Genomic DNA, 10,739 nt, shown 5'->3' with positions numbered 1-10,739 from the left:
GCCCAGGTGACCACCTGAGCTAGTGATTGACTTCTGAAGTGGGGAGAGAGGAGGGCAGTCTTGTAGGACTTGATGAGGATCAAGGCTGCCCTTGCCCCAGGCAGAGAAGTCCAAGGTGTCCTGCCTTATATACTGATCTGTATCCTCCTCCAGGAAGCATAGGATGTCCTGACTTAATTTGATCTGATTCTTACCTAAAGTTATAGGACCACCCAATAATCAGACCTCACCTTCACTGATACTATTCTAATGATTTTTTTCATGGTCTTTCCTTTGTCTTGTAAATAAATAACTCGCATACCTATGCCTCATAAATTTAGCTCTAACCCTCAACATATTGCAGCTCTTACTGCCCATGGGTCCTGTCCCCATGCCTGAAGCTCTTTACTACCCATGGGTCCTGTCCCCATGCTACTCCATACTATTCCCTGAATAAAAATCACTACTGCCAGACCTTGACAGTCCAAGAAATCTTTCTTTTGACTCCTTGACTCACCAAGCTGGCATCAGGATGAGCCTTAAACTTGTGGGATCTGAAGCTATCTCCAGGTAGATAGTGTCAGAATTGAGTTGAATTGTAGGACACGCAGATTGTGTCAGAACCTTGCTTGATGGTGTGGGGACCCCTCCACACCATGATGGTGGAATTGGGTGAAGAACCCTTAGAGAAGATAGAAATGATTCATAACTTTAATAGGAATCTCAATGCCTTCCTCTGACCTCCTCCCACTTGCCCAATTTAGATTTGGGAATCTTGGAGAATTTTCCCCAGGTTTTTCAATTAGATTTCCTCCTGCTGTGGAAACTGCACACTTAAAGCTACTCAACGTCTCTTATAGACCAAGAAGCAGGAATTGGAAGCAGGCTTAATCCCTCTGCTCTCCATCTACATCATCAAAAGAAGGAAAAGCAGATCCTTGAGAGCGTCTCTATCATTACCTCTGTAAAGATTTCACTTCATGTTGGTGATTTATTAATTTTATCCAGACGTGCCCTGTATGACTTGTCCAGTGTTAGGAACAATATTGTTTGTGAGCCCCCTGGCATCTGTTATCACATGAACACAACAGACATCTATTATTACATGAACATGATTTCTCTTATTGTTTCCTTGGCAGAGAGCAGGAATTTAAGTCAATAATTCTACCAATCTTGGTAACATCTAAGTTTACAAAATACTGTACAGCATCTAATAGTTTACAAAATGGCTTAACATTCATTATTGGATCTCACTATAGATCTTTTAGGTATTCAAGGCAAAAAAACTTTGTTCCCATTTTGAAGATAACATAAATGAAGCTCAGTGAAGACCAGGTAAACCTTAGTATTAAATTGGTTTCTTTAAGAGCACTCTCTTGCCATCCAAAATCCATAAACCTAGACTTGTAAAAACACCTGCTATTATTTTTTGCCTTTCTTTTTGGAGAGAGAAGAATTCAGAAGATGTCTCCAGGTGCCCTGCTACTTGAATCCTCTCTACCCATTCCCCCTGAGATTAATTCAAATACTGATTAGCTTACCTTTGACATTTCAGTTATCTCTAAGATTGACTCCATCATCTTCCACCACTAGATAACTGTTGCTATACTTTTTCTTTTTCGTTTTCTTTCTTTTTGAGGAAGATTAGCCCTGAGCTAATTGCTGCCAATCCTCCTCTTTTTGCTGAGGAAGACTGGCCCTGAGCTAACATACGTGCCCATTTTCCTCTACTTTATTTGTGGGACGCAATCACAGCATGGCCTGCCAAGCAGTGCCATGTCTGCACCTGGGATCCAAACCAGCGAGCCCTGGGCTGCCAAAGTGGAACATATGAACTTAACCACTGTGCCACCAGGCTGGCCCCTGTTGCTATACTTTTATCTCAGCAAATATGTACTGATCTTCTCTGATCATGAAATATCAGGAGATATCTCAGTAGAAAGAAACCTCATGATTTTCTTTTAGTTATATTATAGTGTTCCTTATTTGACATCCAGAACTCTAGGAATCTGCAAAGGAGTTTCAGTAGATCAATGAACTCCTGTGAATCCCACTTTTCCTGGGAAAGAGTTGCCCTGAGCTAACATCTGTTGCCAATCTTCCTCTCCCTTTTTATTTTCCTCCCCAAAGCCTCAGTACACAGTTGTATGTTCTAGTTGTAGGTCCTTCTAGTTCTTCTGTGTGAGCCACCACCACAGTGTGGCTACTGAGAGACGAGTGGTGTGGTTCTACGCCTGGGATCGAACCTGGGCCACTGAAGTGGAGCATGCCAAACTTTAACCACTAGGCCATCAGGGCTGGCTCTGAATCAAACTTTTAAGAATGGTTACATGACATTATGATATTTGCTCATGCAAACAAAAATCTCCTAGGAAACTGGAGAAGTGGACACTGACAGGGTAAAGAAGGTCTAAGTGGTAAGAAATTTTATGGAGGGACTAAAAAGGGATGATAAAGATGGTGCAGTGAGTTGTATAAATTCTGCTTATTCATTTTTCAGTTTGTTCAAAACACAGCTTTAGAGCTACGGCTATCAATTCCTCTGGGAATAGATACAGCATAGACTTTTCCTCTATACACATGGACTCCTTAGTGGAAATATTAATTTCATATTACCAGGATTCAGACTACTACCTGAGGGAGCAGAGGAATACCTTCATCCAGCCAATGCTTCATTCATCCATTCATTCATTAATTCATCTAATATTCATTGAGATTGACTATACAGACATGCGCCTGCATAACAATGTTTTGGTCAACAATGGACCACATATGATAGTGGTCCCGTAAGATTGGTACCATATAGCACAGTTGTGTAGTAGGCTGTACCATCTAGGTTTGTGTAAGTACACTCTATGATGTTCACACAAGCACGAAATCACCTAATGACAAATTTCTCAGAATGCATCCTCATCATTAAGTGACGCATGGCTGTATAGCACATTTGGTTAAATAACATTGATGCAGCCTGGAGGAGAAAACAGACAAGGAAATCAACAGACAGAATACAGTGATAAGCACTGTGATAGAGGCATGGACTGGTGGCTAATGGAAAGTAAAAGGAACAGGAAGACACATAAATCAAGCTGAAGGCTGCAGGAAATACCTTGTAAGGGAAATATTGCTTGAGATAAGTGTTAAAGGATGTGTTTACGTTGAACATTAGATGGGGAAAATAAAGAGAAAACAGAGACTCCAGGTAAAGGAAACAGCCACAGAGATTTGAGAAAACCTCTTTGCTCCCACTTGCCTCTGATTTAACCACCACCCACACCCACAACTCCATTCTCCATGTTCCTATTAGCTACTTTGCCTTCAGTGATAAGAACCCAGCTTTTTCTCAGGTTGAGCAACCTTTTCTCAGACAATCATTCTTACAAACCACATAACCTACAGAGCTGGTTCTGCACATTTAAAAATATTCGTTTGCTTTACAGGAAATATCACCATGGGGCTCAGCATAGGCTATACTTGATGAAGTGAGCATGTGAAGCGACTTACAAAATGATGGTTACTCTCATTTGGACTGAAGCGCATGTTGGGTTAAGGGAAGCCCACCTGCATTGAACGTATTTTCAAGCTACATTTACAAAATATAAAAATTCCAGAAAGATATATTTTTAGATTCTACCTATATCTTTCCTGCTTAATCAGACTCAGTCTGACCCATTTTCCCTGCGTGTGGTCGTATTTTTTTTTACTGAAAGTCGTCTATCTTCTATACTGTGTTCTCTCTTCTCTCAAACTCTCTTGTCTAACTACCAAAAAGCTCAGGGGGTGCCCTGATGAAGGAAATATTTTCCTTTTTGCTGAGTTTTTGATCCTCCCATGCCCAGGCTCAGCACAGAGAAATGAGACCTCAAATCAATTTTAACATCATTATGAATTCGTTGCATTTGACTTTTAGTGGGAGCTCAAAAATATTTCAGTATTTTAGAGCGATAATTAGACCTATCATTTTAGACAAATGCCACATAATTTGTCCATTCCTGAAGAAAATCTTGCTTCTGGGAAGGAGGGCAAATATTTAAGAATGAAATGAGACTGACGCTCACATGAATTAAAAAACAAGTGGTTTAAATCTTTAAAATGATTTCCCTGGTTCTTGCTCATTAGTCAGTATTGCAAAGAGTCCCATGCCAAAATTTTGAGCAGTCCCTGAATCTCAAAGACCATTCTTTTTCTCCCTCTTCATTATTAATGCTAATTTATATGAGCCTTGAGGTAAGCGATTGCTAATGTTCCTATTGCATCAAGTCCAGCCCCGGGAATTGTAAGAGTGAAACACGCTGATGTCTAATTCATGATTATTTCCCCTTTCACCTGAGCAGAGTGGGAAATGGAGCTTTCTTTCAACAGGAAATAGTGAGTGCAAAGAGGACGCTCTGGGACACGGCAAATAAAGACAGACGAGAAGAACCTCTCAGCCTAAGTGGTAATCAGAGAATTTAAAAATTATTTTTTGACAATCCAGACAGCATTTGCAGAATGCCATTCCCTTTTAGATGAAGTTACTCAGTGAACCAATACGATAGCATACAAGTAAAATGTCAGACAATGCATGGAATAGAAATTGTTTCTCTTACACATCTTGTTTCCAAACTATAGCTGAGGCAATCTATCTCAGAATATGACCCAGAATTTCACGTGGCTGGAATGGCACCAGTCTCACACAATGACAAAGAATTCAACAGCTGAAATGAGATGGTTGGCTAAATTCCCCAACCTTGTCTGCCATATTGTTTGAAAACCTATCCCCGGCTTCATTGGTCATGATGATGATGATGACAACAGCAACAGCATCTGTCCAATAATAATAAAAGTACTTATTACATAGTATTTTTTAATAGTATACATTAACTTAACAATAGTTACCTTAATTAACTTAATGTATCAGGGATCAGAAAACTGTGGCTGCTGGGCCAGATCTGGCCCATGACCTGTTTTTGACAGGTCCGTGGGCTAAGAATGATTTTTACGTTTTATAGAGCTGTAAAAGAAAAAAGAAAAAAAAGCAAGAATATGCCACAAGAGACTATATGGTACACAAAACTTAAAGTATTTACTATTTGGCCCTTTACAGAAAATGTTTGCCAACCCATGTTATACATTACTATTCATGTAGCATTTATTAGATACTAGGTTATTGTATAATAAAGAATTTTGTTGGCTTTTGTCTCTGGTTCTTGAGAGAGAACCTCTAAACACGTGACATTTATTCATGGCGGGCTTCTCAGACCTCAGACCACAACTGCCTTTATGCTAATGAGATGACTTATGGTGGGTTCCAGAATAGTTTTAGGATGAGGGCTGGCCATGACGAGAAGACCAACATGCGATTCCCCAACGCTCGAGTGAGTTTCTAGGTCGGTGACACCTTGATTGCCAGGAGGGCGATGCATCAAGAGGACACAGAAGCTTTGTGTTTGGGACTCTCTTAGACCTCACCCTATGTGCCTCTTCATTTGCCTGGCCCTGACTTGTATCCTTTATAATAAAACTGTCTTCATAGCGTGGTGCTTTCCTGAGTTCTGTGACTTGTTCTAGAGAATTATCGAAACTTGGGATAGTAGAAACTCACAATTTTATAGCCAGTTGGTCAGAAGGGTGAGGGGCTTGGGAAGCCCTGAACTTGTGGCTGGCGTCTGAAGTGAGGGCAGTCTTGCAAGACTGTGCCTTTAGCCTGTGAAGTCTGCAATAACTCTAGGTAGTTAGTGTCAGAATGACACTGCACAGATGTTAGACATTTTTTCTGAAATTTTAACCAATATTCATCCTGAAACAACTGTATGAGGTAGGTGCTATTTTATGCATATTTACAGATGAGGAAACTGAGGCACAAATTGTGTGCCTCAGCGAGCAAATAGTGGAGCCAGGATTCAAACTCAGACAGTCCTGCTTTGGAGGCCAGCTGAGAGTGTAACCATCATGCTATTAAATCGTGATCTTCCTAAATTTCATCTGGTAGTAGAGGATGGTTATAATACTCTAACTGTATACGCTAAGATTCAGAATCTGGTCCCTCCTTGACTGTTCTGTTTGTCTTGGCCTTGAAGCTCAGTTCTCATCCTGAGCCTTAAAATGGCTTCTTAGGCCTTATAACCACAGTGTACCCCAGTTCTGATGACTGGATCCTTGAATAGTTCCATGTGTCCCACATACCAAGGCAAAGTTGTTCAGGAGAGAAATAATGGACTGTCGAGTAAGGCAGACCTAGGTTTGAATCCTGTCTCTGCCACACTCTTGCACCAGATGTGTTACTTGATGATCCCAAGCCTCAGTTTTCTCATCCATAAAATGGAAAGGTGGATTTGTAAAAGAATAAAAGTGCATTCAGGCGTTCTGACTGGAGCGGGACTGGGGTTAACCTTTTCTGACATTTGGAGTTGAGGGTCCTACTTCAGTTTCCACCTGTGCAGCATCTCCTGGGATCCGTGGATTTGCATGGGAGCTGTTGGGTCCTCTGAGATGTTTACAAAACTACCCGTGGGGGTGGAGAAAGACGCACACTGGAAACAGGCAAATCACAGGGAGGGTCTCTGTGTCTCCTGAGAGAGACAACTCCTTTTTCATCATCTGGGAAGAATCTAGAGAGATAAACCAGATTGGGTAATAGGGTCTGAAGGTCAGGGGAGAGGTGTGGTTCCATCAAGAGGGTTGTGACTCTTAAGCAGACCAGTCCTCACCAAGACATGTTGTTAGCACACGTGCCCTCTGGGAGAGAAAGGCTACACTTGCCAACTATGAGATGTTGCATTACCCAACTTCTCCGCAACTACACAACCTTGCTGTGCACTCTCCTCTAACTCAAACATCACAGAGGGAAGGTTGCTGTTCCCTTCTCTCTTCACAGCAAAGAAGGGTTTGAAAGCATCAGGGGCCTGTGAGCTCAAAATTTCCACTCCAGCAGTGTGAGGGCAGCAAGCTTCAGGTTTGGTTATCAACGACTATAGCTGGGCTACAGCATGGCCCCAAAACTGCAATAAGATGATTCAGGGGGTGGCTTGTGGGGGAGGGGTTGCAGAGGTTTCACATATGTATTTGCATAGGTGTCATGATCTGTGTGGTTGTATTTTGGCTGCATTAGTTGGCACATAACAAGTACTCAAACTTATTTTTTTTTTTAGGAAGATTAGCCCTGAGCTAACATCTACCGCCAATCTTCATCTTTTTTGCTGAGGAAGACTGGCCCTGAGCTAACATCCATGCCCATCTTGCTCTACTTTATATGTGGAATGCCTGCCACAGCATGGTGGTACCATGTCTGCACCTGGGATCCAAACTGGCGAACCTCAGGCCACTGAAGCAGAACATGCGCACTTAACCGCTGCACCACCGGGCCGGCACCTCAAACATTTAACAAAAATTCTACCCCTTTGCCTTCCTTTCCTTTCTAGATAATTTCCTGATGTAGTCTTGCCGCATTCTGCCTCCTATGGTCTGAAGATACGCCCTGAGATGCAGTGCCTGGCTCTCACTCTGTTCTGATAGGCCCCCTCGCTGCTGCCTGCCTGCCTACTTCCACAGCCAACTCCTGCTCCTTTATCCCCTCTCCTTGCTCAGACAACATTCCAGGAAGTTGAAAATTTGCTGAAGATCATACAATGTAATATGGGGCCTTCTGGAGGCGGATTTCAGATGGATGTCACAAAAGCATCTTGTTGGTGCCTGCCCCTGTCCAATGGTTACTTCTACCCCATTGTCGAGCTTCCTCCCAGCTGGATCTGTTGCCCAGAACCAACTCAATGCGGACCCACTCACGCCTGAGTCTACCCCACAAGAAGCATTATGTTTCAGAATTCCTTCAGGTCTTGTCCATACTTCCCCAACTCCCCCTCAGCCATTCTCCACCCTAGACTTTTCTACCTACCAGTCTTTAGGCCTTCAAGGCGCAATAGAGTAGCCTCTAGTCACGTGTGGCTGTTGAGCACTTGCCATATGGTTGGTTTACTTTGAGATGTGCTGTAAGTGTAAAATACACATTGGATATTGAAGCCTTAGTACAAACAAAAGAATGTAAAATACTTCTTTAATAACATGCATGTTGATTTCATGTTGAAACAGTAAGATTTTAGATACATGGTGTTAAATGAAATGTATTAATTAAATTATTTCAATCTATTTCCTTTCTTTTTTAAAAAATTTGGCTACTAGACAACTTAAAATTACATACATGGCTCACATTTGTGGTTCACATTATATTTTTATTGAAGAGTGCTGTTAGGTGGGCCCTTTAAAAACATAATCTGGCCATCCTACTCCCCTGATTAAAAGCCTTCAAGGGTTCCTTAGGACAGTGGGCAAATTTCCTGACATGACCTCAAGACTTTTCTGATCTGAACCCTGTTTGCTTCGCTATCCCTCCTTATGCTCCTGCCCCACTGAATCACTTGCAGCCATATGAATGGGTTCTGTTTCCCCTTACCTCTAGACTTTTCCTCAAGCTAATTTCTCCATCTGGAAAAGGCTTCCTTCCCACAGTCCATCCCTGCCTCATCTTTATATTTTAGCTTAGATGTCACCATAGTTTAGTCTGGGTGCCCTTCCTCTACCTTCCCACAGCATCCGGTGCTTGCACTTCTCATAGCCTCCATCACAGCATTTAATCCCCTCTACTCCATTATTGTGCCTGAGCAGGGGCTCTATCTTGTTCACTGATGGGTACCTTATGCCTATATTAGTGCCTGGCACCTGGTAGTTACAATGCTTTTAAACTGAGGTGCAACATACACATTTGAATAAAGAAATGAATCAATCAATATTCATTCTTTTAAATCAGTACAGCATATCTGAGATGCTCATTCGTCAACGAGTTGGTGAGAGAGATAAGTAGGACTGCTCTGGAGACTGACCCTAAAGATGCAACTTGCTTGGAAATAGATGCCTGATTCCAGATGACTGATTCCAAGGGACCAGGGAACCCTTTTGCCCAGTAGCTCAAATCTAAAATTTATCAAAGTCCTAGATGCTGGAGGCTGCCATTCTCAAGTTCCTACATAGCTGACATTTGCCCAGAATGCCTAGTAAGGAACCCTCCTTCAAAGTTATCCTCGCTCTTGGATTGTAGAGTAGTGAGAGAACAGGTCTTTGCCCTAAGACTCCAACCAATTACGTTTCCAGCAGGTCACTCAAACCCCAGACCCTTCTCTGCATGATGCTGACAGAACAGGGGATCTTTCTGACCTTTGGCTTGTAAGTTTCCATGATAAAATCTGCACCTTATTCCTTAACATATGATGTTGAAGTATCTGTCTTCACCTACCTTGCCACAATGAAATAGCTCAAAAGTAAAACTTACAGGTCATCCCAAGTCAGGACTTAATATCAAGATGTTAAACCTCATTTTATGAATTTCAGCTCTTGCAGTTGGAGCATAGTATCCCAGAAACTCATATTCACCTATTCTTTGATCCAGGCAGTCCTTTCTATACATTATGCCTCTGATCTATTTAGGTTCATTCATATGTTTCTGCTTCTCCCTGTCTCTTGCCTGGCTTATCCTGATAGCTTCTCTTTACCTAAGAAAATCTTACGTATCTTTAATATCTTGGTCAAAGTTCTTTTCCTCTATGAAACCAAAATAGATCAACTCAATCCTCAATGTCTTCTTATCGCCCATAATATTTATTATCCTTATTGTTCTTTTGGCATTTCAATTTTGTCTTAATGCAGTCTTGTGATATTGATTATAGCACTGTGTTAATATTACTTAACCTTTCAAAAGATTATGTCATGTGTCTTCAAATATATCATATGCTCCCTGAGGGCACAGTCCGTCTTGGATGTCTTCACATTCACCCTGGAGCCTAGCACCTGGGTCAATAAATTATTTTTGACTGACTGGTGGGTAATAAAAAGAAAGCAGGATAATATCAAATATGAATTGAGCTGGTAAAACTAGATCAATAACATTAAAAACTGATATACTTGAATTTAGTAGAAGACCTTGGTTAGTGGGGGGAAAATAGGTTTAGAATCAGCCATTTTTCAGAGTCATTCCTCCCACTGAGTAACTCTGAATATAGGCTCTATCTAGGTGCTGAGGAGTCAGTGGTGAACAAAACAGGAAAATTTTGGCCTTTAGAGGGCTTGCACTTCTACTGGTAAAGGCAAATAAAAGCAAATGAACAATATATATTATGTTAGCATAAGTCCTAACATATAAGCATAGAGTGCTAGAGACAGGTGCTGCACTTATGAATTTAAAATTTTTAAGTTCAACAGATTCAGGTTCAAAAGAGGTTCAATCATTTATACAGGTTGTGTACTACTGAGTACCTTGCTTAAACTCTTGTGACTTTCTCTTTTTACAAAATAGGTAAAAATGAATATCTACTTGCACATTAGCTGTTTCTTTTTTCTTTTTTTTTCCCCTCCCCAAAGCCCCAGTACGTAGTTGTACATCCTAGTTGTAAATCATTCTAGTTTTTCTATGTGGGATGCTGTTACAGCATGGCTTGATGAGAAGTGCGTAGGTCTGCCCCCAGGATCCTAACCAGCAAACCCTGGACTGCCGAAGTGGAACATGCAAACTTAATCACTCAGCCACAGGGCCGGCCCTTCTACCTGCACAGTAAATCTTGCATTAAAATGTATAAAATTTTTGACATATTGTAGGCATTCAGTGTATTGTGCCAAATATATGACTACAGGAAAATCCATAGAGATGGAAGTACTTACGTATCTGTATAGTTATAATTGTGTTCAGTCTTCCATCTCTGCATCCTAAAATATAGCTATGCATTGTCATGCTTCAGATA

This window comes from Equus caballus, chromosome 25 (assembly GCF_041296265.1).
Source record: "Equus caballus isolate H_3958 breed thoroughbred chromosome 25, TB-T2T, whole genome shotgun sequence".
In the NCBI taxonomy this organism is placed as follows: Eukaryota; Metazoa; Chordata; class Mammalia; order Perissodactyla; family Equidae; genus Equus; species Equus caballus.
The sequence above is the reverse complement of the archived record's forward strand: the minus strand, read 5'-3'. Positions refer to the sequence as shown.